Genomic DNA, 8816 nt, shown 5'->3' with positions numbered 1-8816 from the left:
ACATGTAAAAATGGTTTTGCAAGTCTTAATCGTTGAAGGCAGCAATAAGTGGATTTAGAGCCTGCTCTTGAGCAGACAAAGGGAAAAAGTGTGACTTTGATGCTGAACTTGTCGTTTTTCATTGGACTTGTCTGGAATTATTTAAGAATAGAGAGAGCTAGAAAAAGAGCGAAATAGAATTGGTTCTTGAGCCCTCCTCAAATGCTCACCATGATGCAGCGTAGAGCCGAAGGGAAGGGTGATGGAACAGAGCTCTGTGCTTTAGAAGGAAATAAATTTAAACCTGACCTCCACACAGAGTCTCACTAACTTCTGTGGTTTGAAAATACAAAATACGTTTAGGAAATGTTGGAAGTTAGTATTTTGGGAAAGAAATGGCAGTTCCACAGAACATTCCATTGAACAGAGGCTCTGGGAACGATTCATGTTGTAACTGCTGTCACTGTAATCAGTTGGTGGTTCAGCCTTGAAACGTGCACTTGGCCTTCTATAAAGCACTGTTTTGTTTGCCTTTCAGTGCTGTGAGTCTTGATAAATTGGAGAAGAGCCCAAGAGAAATTTTTCATCCCTTGATATAAAAGGTAGGAAGTGACTTTTTTTGGTTTGGTTCTTTTTCTTTATTATTTTCTGGAAATAAAAGTAATTAAGTATAGGTACTACTGGTTTGTTTCTTCCAGTAGCAGGTGATAATAATAGTAGTAGTACTAGTAAAAATAATAATAGAAATAATAATAATAATAGTAATGTAATACTACTTAAACTGTCTTTATCCATTGACCTGGCCATTTCAAATCAAAACTTCTAAACACAAATCAAACCATCATCCTTGTAGAATCTTTCACAGCAGTGGGCTAAAGATCCTGGTTTTGTTGACAGGATTTATTGGTTCTGGAAGAACAAGAGGGAAGTAGAAGCCTAACTACTTCTAGCTCACAGACCCGTCCAGTGAACAGAGCTTTGTGGTTTGGTGGGTTGTGATGACTTTGAAATCAATTGCTCATTACAGTAAAAAAAAAAATCATGTTTTTTTGAATGTGACAGCAGAAATACCTTTAGGCACCAACTGAATAATAATAGATCACCAATTTAAGTAAAAAATTCATGCTATACTATCGAAATTTAAAAGTAAATTATTATGTATTAGGTGATGGTATAAAGTGTATGTTCTCATGTGTAATGCAAAGATACATACGTACCTGAAAGTCCTTAGAGGAAACAAATTTTTATGTCTGCTGTTTGACTGTTTATCATACGATATTTGGTTTTATTTCCCAGGGATCGGTGAATTTTAACTTTGGAGTCCTCTATGCTAAGGATGCTCAGCTTACAGATGATGAAATGTTCAGTAATGGTGAGTTTTTCACCTTCTCTTTAATTGCTGTGCTGATATGAATAAGAAAAAAAACAAAAGCAAGAGAAAAAAAAGGATGGTTTATTATTTTTTACGCTGTTATGTTTGTTTCCTCAGTATTTGCTGCAGCTCTGCGAACCCAAGCTTTGGGTTCCTTCTGTCCCACTGGGAGTTGCCCAATTTGGTTGCATCTGGTGAAATTCCCCCTGAGACCTTACAGAACTAGCTCAAACTGCGTGAGAGCCATTTGCAGTTCTCTCCAGACACCTGGAGAATGGGCGACGTTTCTGAGGATCCGGCGAGCGCGCTTCTATCCAAACTCAGTCTGTGAAATTCCTGCGGAAAACCCTTCTGTGTCCTGAAGGGTTCAAACTCTGGTGAGGATCCAGATATCAGGTGCTCACCTGGACGGTTCCAGCTCCCAAAGGTAACACTTGTACTCTTGCCCTGTAGTTTACATCTATTGCATTTTTGTTATTTTGCAAGATTTTTTGTCTTTGCAAAATATTGTGCATTTCACTCTTTGGAACCTCTCAGATGGTTCTTTGGTGCAGCACCACCCCATGGGACACTTGGCTGCTCTCCTGAAGGGGTTGGTCGCTAGAATTGTAAATCCTGGAGAGTTTGTAAGTCTTCTGTCCCCAGGCAGGTATCATGCTTTGTTTACCTTTGTTCTGTTGGTTAGGCGCTGCTTCTCGTTGCAAGTATGAATTTCAAACTGCCCTGTTCTTATTTTAACTGTTTTCCTGGTTCTCTCCGTCCGGCAGGGAAAGACTCTCGTCTCCTTGTCGTCGGGCTCGGTGCTGTCCAAGAAGATGCAGAGACTAAAAACATCATAAGAAGCAAAATACGACTGCAGGGAAAAGAAGCTGGAGAGAACAGGTGATATTGTTATCCTTACCCTGTATTAGAAACATCCGCTGTGCTTTGATGCTGGCAGCTGCCAGGGGCTTGTTAGCTCTTTGTAGGCAGGTGTAGGTGTTCACTTGTAGGTTTTTTCTCTGGACAAGGCAATTCCATCTTTGCTAAGCTTATATTTGCAGATTACTCCGTAGCACAGTCCAGCGTGACATTTTTGAATGTTGTAAAAATACCATGTTACTTGGAAATTGCTAATGAAGAGAAGCTTTAGGGGAAAATAAGATTTCAGGGTTGGGAGATGTGAGAAGAATTTTGTGGGGATGTTAGACTGAAGTAAAGCACACTTGAAGCTGGACTGGCACGCTGGCAGGTCCCCTATTAAACAGTAGTGCTGAGGTTAGCCTGGGGGTTGCCCATTGTTTCTGTAGAAATCAATGTTTCCTGGTCTTCAGAGGTAAGCTGCTTTGCAAAGCTGGAAGGTGCAGCATGCTGACAAGCCCCGTGCTTTGGATTAAAAGTAGATTTCAGAAGGGTCCTAAGCTTTTGTCTTTTCCTAGACGTCGATGTAATCTTGTCGAGGAGTTTTTAATTCTGTGTTGCCATGTCATCCATCAGAGCCCTGTTGTACTAATCATCATACAGATACAAAACAGAAAATCAGACCCTGTCCCGACCACTTAGAGCCCAGAAGACGATTTCCTCGGGCTGCCATTTGTGTGCCATCGGTACTCACCACGGATGGGAGCTGGGGATTGTCGCAGCTGTTGGGAACAAAGCGCTTCTCGTCACACAGAAATGGAATTGGGACGACGCCTCGGCCAGCCCCTCTCTGCCATTGTCTCCTGAATCTGCAGCAGAGCAGTTCCAGTCCATGCGGGCACGTGTAATCCAGCTCCTGATGATCTGAGCACACGGAGCAGCGCTCAGCTGCTGTGGGGGGCTCAGGGAAGGCAGAGTGTGCATTGTCATCTTCCTGAACCTACAGACGAATCCAAGTCAGAATCCACAGCGTGGAAATCAGTCGCATATATGCTAAATAAAACTTGCAGATTATTTAAGAATTGTTGTTGCTTGTTCTTTGTTGTGCTTCAGTGCTTAGAAAACCTCCCTTTAAAATCAGTTCAATTCATCAATTGAACCTTTGTTTGCAGACCCTCAGTGAGCAGAATTTGTTGCAGACTCAGTGCACGCTGTGCTGGCCTCCTGGGAGTGTGAGGAGCTCATGTGTGCTACTTTTTGCTTTAGGACGCTCTGAGGTATTTATTCCTTTTGGGATACATGATGGGAATTCCCAAGAGAGGTAGTTATAAGGTATGACATCAGGAAAAAGCCTGTGTGGTTGGAATGTTGTTGCTGTCAAAAGTTAATGTTTTCTTAGCCAGTAGTTAGCTTTTTGCTTTATTTTTGTGGTATCAGTATTTTATTGTTTAAAAAATTCCTTCAAAATAACTTCAGTGGCTGGCCATCAGTACCTTGTTCAGATTTGCCTATTTGCTTGTAGCTAAAATGTTCACATCTTGTTTATCATTCTGTTTAAGAAACTGCTGCCCAGCCAACTAATAACTGAATATCCCTCTGTCTAGGACACAGGGAGAGTATTTAGGTAATGTCTTTGTTTCCAGAAAAAAGTTCCAGTGTAGTTTCTAAATAGAGGAGAAGGGGGTGAAGACTCGGGGCTCTGATGCCGTTGGGGCACCCCAAGGTCCCCAGGAGAGGGAGCCCCACTGGGGTGCAGGAGCAGGTGTGTTCTCATGTAATATTGAACAAATTATAAATATAAATATGAAAATTATAAACATGAAAATATTTTTAAAATACTTAAATAAAGCGGGTTTTCTTTATTGGTCAATAGGCAGAGTTTTGATTGTAAAAATTATAAATACAAATAATATAAAGGTAGCAATCTAAGTTTAGAAATATATAATAAATACATACAGATAAATATAAAAATTAAAAATATAAGAAAGAATTAGTTGTAGCAGTAGATGTTATACATAATTTAAATAATAATTTAAATATATTTTAAAATTTTATATATATATATCATTATTAATCCAATACATCCAAAGAAACGATAAATTAAAATATGAATGTATAATTATACAAAGTATAAATAAAAAACATTTCAATATCCTTTAAAAGAAGGGGTTTTTTTATTTATTTGGTTAGAGACGGGGTTTTTATTTGGAATAATGAAAGTATTATAGAAGTATAAAACTAAATATAGAAATATACAGTCAATATAGAAAGATATTTGTAAAAACACGAACGAACGACGCCTCCTTCGGCCGAATGGAACGAGCTCAGCCGAACCAAGGCGAGACCGGCGGAACCTGACGGTCTCGAGCGAACCGAGGCCAGGCTTGCGAGGCTGCCTGAACGGAGCCGAGCTCAGCCGAACCGAGCCCACTGCTCTCGTGCGCGCTAATTAGCGCGAGTGCGGTCACAGCCCAATGAGCTCCTGTGCCACCCCGCGCTCCCGGTCGTGTCCGTGCGATGGCCGGGCCGCCCGCGGGACGCGGCAGCAGGAGAGCCCCGAGCCGGGCGAGTTTAACGTGAGGCGGCGCCGCTTGCCCGCCGTCAGGGAGCCGAGCCGAGCCGAGGCGCGCCGAACGCACAGAGCGGCTCCGAGTTCGGCCGAAGCGAGCCGAGCCGCGCCGAGCGCAGAGAGCGGCTCCGAGTTCGGCCGAAGCGAGCCGAGCCGCGCCGAGCGCAGAGAGCGGCTCCGAGTTCGGCCGAAGCGAGCCGAGCGGCTCCGAGTTCGGCCGAAGCGAGCCGAGCCGCGCCGAGCGCACAGAGCGGCTCCGAGTTCGGCCGAAGAGAGCCGGGCCGCGCCGAGCGCACAGAGCGGCTCCGAGTTCGGCCGAAGAGAGCCGAGCCGCGCCGAGCGCACAGAGAGGCTCCGAGTTCGGCCGAAGCGAGCCGAGCCGTGCCGAAGGATCGAGTCCAGCCGAATGCAGATGACAATGGCCGAGTTTAGCCGATTACAGCCGAGTTTAGCCGAGCAGCTGTGAGCCTTGCACGCTTGAGGTGAGCGTGCATCATTGCCGGCTTGGGATTGAGTGAAATTCACTAAGGAAACCAGCTCTGGGGAGGGAGGCAGGGAAATCCTCTCTTAACGTTTACCAATTCTTCCGTCAAACTCGTCACGGCAGGACAGCGTGAAGACTGAAAGTGTAAGAAGATGTGGAGAGAAACAGAGAATCTGACAGTAGCATCGAACACACAAGTGCACGAATTTTGCTTTTTGCTTGGATGTAAACTCAGAAGTTGTAAGGAATTTGGGAAGGAGAAGGGACATTTCAGAAGGAGAAGAAGGAGAAGAAGTTGTTACAGTCCTGGGAAAAGCTTTTGTTCTAGCTAATAAAAGAAGTTAGTTTAAATTAAAAAAAAAAAAAAAGTGGTTTCTTTTTTCTTCACTATTATATTCTTTGGTGACATATGGTGTGTTGTTTTATTTCTTGGTGTTATTAGCTCTGTGTAAATTGATTTTTGAGTCAAGCTAACTTTGCATGGGTTGTTTTGTATTTGAGGTAGGATCAATTTCAATCGGTTTCTTTCATAGACTTCTGATAGGTATTACTGGGATTTTGGTTTTGTTTACTGTATGCATAAACATAGAGATTTGGTAGGGCCAGCTGGGCTGCTGGAGTTTTGGGTGTGAATTTATTAGATGGCTTTTGTTAAACACAGAATAATTATGTAAGGTAACAGCAAATTACCCAATTACCCAATTGATCTAGCTATGTAACCTTACCACAAAGTTTTATATCTTACCAGTTTTCTGTTCTTCTGCTCCAAGTAGTTGTTGCAAAAAAGAAAGCGCTGTTACTTTTCTGAAGAGTTTCCTTCTATAACAAGCCCTTTACTGCCCTTGAATGTGAGTCAGAGGAGCCAAACAGCTGCAGCTGCTCTGAGGGGTTGGTGGGATTTGCCCCCTCCCTTTTCCCGGGTGCCATGGGAACGAGAGGCGGGCACAATCAGGGGTATATTAACCCCAGCCGTGGCTGAGGGGCTTCATTCCTTCTCTGGGATGTGCTGGGGTAAGAGCTGTCCTCATTTCAGTGAAGAGGCTTTTTCAGCCCGTCTCAGCTTCTTTTCAGCGGGTGTTTCTGGGCATCTAAAGCACAGAGGCTTGGAAGATTCTGTGAAGAAAACCGCATGGAATACAGGGAGTATTTAGGTTTGTGATTTTGGGTTTTGTGTTTAGGAGTGGTAAGGGGCTTTTGTAATTTTTAGTTTTGTTCTGATTGTTTTTTTGGTTGGATTTCTTTTGGTGGAATTTTTGGGGTTTTTTGGGGGGTTTTTGGTTGGTTTTCGTGGGTTTTTTGGATTTTTTGATGTTTTCTGAGTTTTTTTTGTTTCTGTGGGGAGCTAGTTCTTTTGGGTTTTATTGTTTTTGTGGGGTTTTGTTTGTTTCTTTTTTTTTTTTTTTTTGGGGATTTTCTTTTTAAATTGAGGAGTGCAACTCCCTGAAATTCCAAGCTGTGTCAAGCACAACATTTTTTTCAGCAGATCGATCATGTCACAAAAGGGATCTGCCCAGTGTCCAAGATGATGTTTGAGATTGGGGCTTCAGGTGAGTTGAGGATTGTGACTGGGAGAGGGAGGGTGATCAGGTATCCAGTTAGGAGTTCTTGGGAGGGGGTTTGCAGGCAGCAGGGTGAGAAAGGGTGTTTATTTGTTTATTTGAGGGCTCCCCCACACAAGGTTGTTCAGAAGCCTTGCAGAGGCATTGCCATGTCTTAGAGCACACAAGGTGATCCACTGCACTCACAGCAATGCCATTTAGCTTTGCCTTTCTCTAAGCCAGGTGCCACTCCTAATGAAGGCCACAGCCTTGGAATCAGGATGAAGCTGGAGCCTGAAGGAGCCAGGCACACTCAGGAGAGGGCAAGTAGCTGCCTTGGTGGGATTTGGCCCACATAACTCTGGACTCACACTTTGGTTTTGGTTTTCTTTATTGCAGCTGACCAAGAGGCTCACAGGCCATCACGAGGCCTTCCGAGGCAGACTCATTTCAGGTGCAACGTGGATTCCCATCACCGATCATCCAAAAGATAAGTCGGGGGCCTTGGCCTGGAGATGAGAGAATAGTGGGTTGGGAGTTCTTGGGGTAGATTTGAAAATTGGCAGGAGGAAAAGCAATCTTCTGCAAGGGCCTCTTAGGAGAGCTAAAGGGAGAGGCTCTACTTTTGATGGCAGCTTTCAGGCGGGCAGTGCAGAACAGCTCCGGTCTGTGTCGTGTTGTCCAGTGTTCTGTGTCCCCTGGTGTGTCTTTGGGGTCCCTTTTGCCTTCTCCCCTCAATCCCCTCACCACAAGCATGATGTGTCGTGTTTCATGTCCCCCTGTTTGTCACGTTCTGTGTCACGGGTGTCTGCAGGTATTTGTGCCGCAGCTGTTCTGCCCTGCCGCATGGCCTGCTGCAATAGGACAAGCCTTGGGGAGTTGAAATTTGTAATGTGGGCTGTAGTTGGGCTCTAGATGCTGTTTCTAGATTGACATAAGGTGTTTGCAGCTTGTGAGTTACCCTGGTGGTGTTTGACATATGTTCTAACTTTCTTTCAGGTGCAGATGCATTCCATGTGTGGCAGAGGGTCAGGGTTAGGAGGTGCTGGGCCTTCTTAGGAGCGCGGTGAGTAGCAGAGTGGTGGGGTTTTGGCCGATGCGGTGCCAAGATCAGGCACTGATGTTTGGTTCTCTTTACTCTAGCTGTCTGAGAGACACCAGCCCGGTGCCAGCAGGACCTTCCCAGGTGATGAGGTGGCCTTTGTTTGCACCTGACAGGGACCAGCATCCCCAGATGTCTGAGAGATAAGTAGAGGGCTGTGACCAACAGAGGGGATGAAGGCATGGTGCTTTTTTGGGAATTACTGGGAGGGGTTTTTGAGTCCAATTTTGGGGGGGGGGGGGGGGGGGTGTGGTGTGTTCATGAAGTGGCCCCTTAGGCCCCATAAAAGCCAAGTCTCACTTTTGATCCCAGTGCTGAGGTGTGCAGCAGGGCAGAGCAGTCCTGGTGTGTCTCGTGTCACTTGTGTGTTGTGCATTATGTGTTGTTTGTGTATCCCATGTCTTTTACATTAGGGGGGCCTGTCAGAAACCCTGGCATCATCGTTAGCCTCTGTGATCTCTGCATTCCTAGACATGGCGCCCAGGCCATAGAACTTTTGACTCGGGAGCTCAGACAGGCATCAGACTCTCTTCTCTCTTTGGAAGCATCCAGTCAGATGTTGTGTCAGGTCTTGTTCTGAGCTGTATGGACAGCTGTGCCCCACCTGGAACCATTATGGTGGATTAGGACTTGTAATTTTACGACGTTAGGTAGAGGATTTTGACTGTAGGATTCCTAGGCATCCGTCTTTGCTGTTCTTGGAATAAATCATTCAGTTATCATCTTCTTCCTTCAGGGTTCTCTGAGCCTCATCAGCTCACCATCGGTCTCAGCTCGGTCATCTCCTTTTGCATTCTCTCAGTCCTTGCAGCCCTTTTCCTTGCCAAGAGATTTGTGTCTGTGTCTTGGGCCCATTGTTTGTCACGTCATGTCCTGTGTCACAGGTGTCAGCACACATTTGGGACGGGGCTGCTCAGCCCTGCCGCATAGCC

The 8816-nt window shown here is 45.0% G+C and overlaps 1 long non-coding RNA gene across 1 annotated transcript; it reads left to right on the top strand.

Annotated features, from left to right (window-relative positions):
- Positions 1-536: 536 nt before the first annotated feature.
- LOC132072960 (uncharacterized) lies at positions 537-1655 on the top strand. The gene is made up of 3 exons (XR_009418450.1): positions 537-581; positions 1276-1351; positions 1469-1655. It is a non-coding gene; the product is annotated as an uncharacterized LOC132072960 (long non-coding RNA).
- The last annotated feature ends 7161 nt before the right edge of the window (positions 1656-8816 follow it).

This window comes from Ammospiza nelsoni, chromosome 5 (genome assembly GCF_027579445.1).
Source record: "Ammospiza nelsoni isolate bAmmNel1 chromosome 5, bAmmNel1.pri, whole genome shotgun sequence".
NCBI lineage: Eukaryota > Metazoa > Chordata > Aves > Passeriformes > Passerellidae > Ammospiza > Ammospiza nelsoni.
The sequence above is the reverse complement of the archived record's forward strand: the minus strand, read 5'-3'. Positions and strand labels throughout refer to the sequence as shown.